A 4,590-nucleotide genomic window follows, 5' to 3' on the forward strand; every position below is an offset into this window, starting at 1 on the left:
ATACAACTCTACCAACTATGATAGATGACTTGGTTCCAAAACTTGGCAATGTGCAGTGTAGCAGGGTGTGGTGTGCACTGTGGTGCACCTGCCACTTTAAAGGAAGAAGCTGCCAGAGAGGCAGTGTCCAGGAGGTGTGGGGGCTGATTGCAGGCTCACCTGACTGAAAGAAGGCCAGGCTGAGGCTAGAGAAGCCCTATGCCTGAGCCAGTCAGGTGGTCTAGCCCCGTGAGCCTGAGGAGTGGAATTGTCTGCAACAGGGCAGTGGGGCTCCTGAAGAGCCCAAGGAGGTAGAGGAAGCAGAACAACTCTGCAAGCCTAGGAACCAGAGAATACTACCCAGGGCAGAGAAGAAAGGGTTTATGCAGGCAAGGGGCTTTGTTTTATGTTGGTATCATTGTTTGAGTTATAAGCCTTGAGCCCTCCTGGAAACAGGTTCAAGGCCTACAGAGAAGGGGTTGAATGGGGATAGAGTGTTCACCAGCCCAGAGAAAGTGCTGAGCAAGGGAACAGAGCCCACCAGCCCAGAGAAGGGACTGAGCAGGGATACAGAGGGCCAGGGAATAGAGCACACCAACCCAGAGAAGGTGCTGAATGGGGTACAGAGGGTCCCCAGCCCAGAGAAGGGTCTGAGCAAGGGAACAGACCAGAGGACCTGCTGGCCTGGGAACACTGGAGCAGGGGATTAGAGGGTCTACAATCCCTGAGATGGACTGCGTGAGGGGCCAGGGTCAGAGAAAGAGGGCATGGAAAAAATGACAGGATCTCTTATTTATGAAGTCTAATTGTTTTAGGCATTTACCACATATAGGAAGGTAAGGTCTCTGGCCTAAAAAAAAAATCTGATTTCGAGTTTAAAAGTTCCTAACAGATTTCTACTTCATGGCCATCCAACTGGCAGGCCAAATGTGGTCCCCCATGGGTTAACCTGTGGCCCCAGGCTCCCAGTCTGGATACCATGCTCCATTACTGTCCTGCTGTTGCTCCTGGAGTCCCCCCTCCTCCCACTTTCTGCTTCTGTTACCTGCCCCCACCCCTGAAAGTGAGGCAGAGCAGTGCAGCCTGGGAAAGCTGAGGCCAATGAGAACTTTGCTGTGAAGAAAAAGTGCTGTGAAATGTTAAACCTTGTTGAAAAGTTAGACATCTCAAACTGAGGACCCAAAATGCTTGAATCCTGTTAACTGTTTTAGCTTTAATCGCTGTTTTCCAGTTTTGTGTGTAAAATGAACAACACTAGTTCACCTTACAGAGAAGTTATGAAAATATATTCACTCATTTTTTGTAAAAAACTGAGATACTATCATGACAATACCATAGAAAATGCCCTGAAGAAAATAATTCTGTATTTAGGGCATGGTTCATGTAGCATGAACTAAATAATGCAGAGGGCAAACCATTGATTAAAAAAAATACTGAATATATATTACTGAAAGTGACCTCCAGGGTTATCTAATCCATACTATCCCACACAGAGTCATAGGGCACATCCGCATGAGCCAGGCAGGGTTATTCTGCCCCAAGTGGCACAATTTTCCCAACACCAAAGTGCATGTCTGGGCATGAGCACTGAGGCAAAAAGCCCCAGCTCAAATTTGCACTGCTTCGATTTGAGCCTTGGGCACCAGCCTGGGCTCCGTGGTCATGCTGCCCACCCCTCCCACCCACTTCTCACCACCGCTACTCCCCGCCAGCTCTAGCACCACAGGCTGGAGCAAACCTCATTCTCCTGCTGCCCCACCCTGGGCCCATGTTGGCTGTCACTCACCTCTTCACTCGCTGCCACCGCTCCCTAGCCCCACACTGAGCATTATAATGAAACGCTCTGAACGCTAAGTGAAACCAGGTATGTATTTTAAATGAGCGCTATAGCGAAACCGCAAAAGACGAAACTGCATTAAGCGGGAGCTGCCTGTAATCAAACATAATCTTAAAAGGCAGTTGTTCACTCCCACTTCCCCTATCAGAAGGCTGTTCAAGAACTTTACATCTTTAATGGTTAAATACTATCTTCTCATTTCCTGCATAAATTTATTCATAGCCAGGTCACCAACCTTTTTTTGTGCCCTTAAGTTTAAAAAGCTCTTTTCTAAACCCACTATTTACCTTCATGAAGTATTTACAGGCAGCAATTGGGTTCCATCTTAGCCTTCATTTTACTAGCTCAACCCAAGCTCTTTTAGTCTTCTCTTGTAGGATAGATTTTTCATTCTCTAAGCTAAGTAAAGACAGTGGAAGGACCCAAGGCTGAATCAACTGAATCTTTGAAGGTTAACTTAAGTCAGGGGTGGGCAAAATGCTGGATCCAGGCAGTGGCTGGGCTCCATTTCCCAGTAGTCCCTGCCTGCATCACTGCAGCTGGTTTCCATGGAGACCACAGTAGAGGCGGCACCGTGACAGTGCAGGGCCAGGATTTCCATGGAGACTAGCCCCAGCAGTGCTCATGGAATGCGTGGATGGGTGGGGAGCTGCTCTGGGGCCAGGGCTGTGATCTTGCAGTGGTGACAGCACCAGCTCTGGTACATCTTGCTGCTCAGCCCCAGCTCCAAACCACGCTGTCACCACTATAAGATTCAAGCCCTGGCCCCAGAGCAGGTCCACGCCCAGCTGCATGCCCTGCCAGTGCTGCTGGGACTGGTCTCCATGGAAACCCTGTCCCCATGCTGCCTACTGGGGTCTCCATGGAAACTGGCTGCAGTGACACAGGTAGGGGCTGCTGGGAAATGGGTCACCAGAGCATGCCTTCCTTCTTGGTTGGAGCAGACAACTTGGGCCAAGGCTAGCCCACCCACCCTGAGAATGGGGGTTTGTGGGAGGAGGTGCAAAGCATCCTGGGATGCTGGGGGACTGTGAGTTAACTTTATCTGGAGGGGATCTGAAACAGAATTTCAGTAAACCAATTTAACCCAATTCAGTTAAGTCTAATACTGCTTCCATCCAGATTTATTTTAAAGCAGTTTTGGCCATTCTGAAAATGGTTTCTGTGCACTGAACTTCTGTTATGTTACAGATTTGAACCAGTTTCTGATTACTTTTACTGGCTCATACGTAATTTTTGTCCCTAGCCTTGATGATCATAATAGACCTTTTCTGAACCTAATGCAGCTTGAAGTTACTTCCCTGAATATGGGTAAATAGAATTGACACAGTATTCAAGTGCTTTGCTTTGCTTGTACAATAGCATTAATTCTTTCCTATCCCTACCTGAAAAGGAAAAATATTTAAAATGCTGAAATGTTTTAGTATGGCAGTGATGGAACTTAAAAAAATGTAAACTAACCCAAAATGACATGAAACATTTCAAGCATCTCAAAACTCAAACATTTTCATTGAAATTCAAACAAATGTTTCAAGTTGACCCCAAATACTCTCTATTTCTTCTTATTTTTGGTTTCATAACTAAAATATCCAGTTTACACCCAGCTTTACTTATGCATGCATGTATAAATACAATAGGCTAGAAGTTCTTCATGCAGTAACTAGCAGAGTAGTGTACAAGTTATTTAACTAATTAGATTAAGGCTGACATTGTAAAATGGAAAAAAAAAACTTAGAAAACCCCAAAATCTGAGCACATATGAAAGTGTACATGGATTTTAATTAGAGACTTTGTACTAGAAATTAGGAAAGACTGACAGCTCTTTGAAATATATATGAAAGCTATTTATAGATAAGCAACAGCATTGACTGAGTGGGCCATTGGAGAAAAAACAACTCAAGGAAAATCAGCCAGGAAACTACTGTATCAGACATACCTTGAAGAAATAAGGGGCCACTTACCAAAATGGAAAGTCTGTGTCACATCGTTATCAGTTAAGGATTGTGAACTGAGCAGCCTGGTATTTATTTGAAGATTTAAAATGTCATGTTGTTTTGTGTAATTAAATAGTGGCATGAGTGTTTATTAAATAAATGAACCTAACGCTTTGTTTCTCATATATTTAAAAATAAAATCTTTTCTAAGAGAAACTTTAGATGTCACAGTGATCATATGCACGTACCCTAGCAACCAGGATGTTGTTGAAATTCTGCTTTATGAACATGTAAGCGTATGAGTCATTGTAAGACATAACCGTAGTTCTAATAATGAATGTTAATGTATGCTACTGTTCGTGAAGTAATGGAGAGTTAGATCTTGTATATATAGAAGTTAAGATGAATTTACCAGCTATGTGCATATGGTGCAGTTTCCATGCTCAGAAAGTAAGTCTGTATGCTAGCCATTTTCACTTTAAAGTAAAATAGGCGTTTCCTTTGGATTACTTTCCTCATTGATTATTTGAAAGTTTCTTCATAATAAAGGTGGAAGTCATTTTTCAAACTGTTCTGAACCCAATGGTCAGGACCTGTTCCACAGCTCTTATATGTTGATTCTATGTTACCCTGCAGTTCATAGAATAATAGATGTAGGGTTGGAAGGGACCTTGTAGACTTCAAGTCCAACCCCCCGCCTGGGCGGGAGAAAAGACTGGACTCAAATGAGTCTAGCCAGGTAGTCATCAAGCCTCTTCTTAAAGATCCCCAGGGTAGGAGCCAGCACCACTTCCCTAGGAAGTTGGTTCCAGCTCCTAGCCGCTCTAACTGTGAAGTGGT

This window comes from Crocodylus porosus, unplaced genomic scaffold (genome assembly GCF_001723895.1).
Source record: "Crocodylus porosus isolate Cpor-Errol unplaced genomic scaffold, CroPor_comp1, whole genome shotgun sequence".
In the NCBI taxonomy this organism is placed as follows: domain Eukaryota; kingdom Metazoa; phylum Chordata; order Crocodylia; family Crocodylidae; genus Crocodylus; species Crocodylus porosus.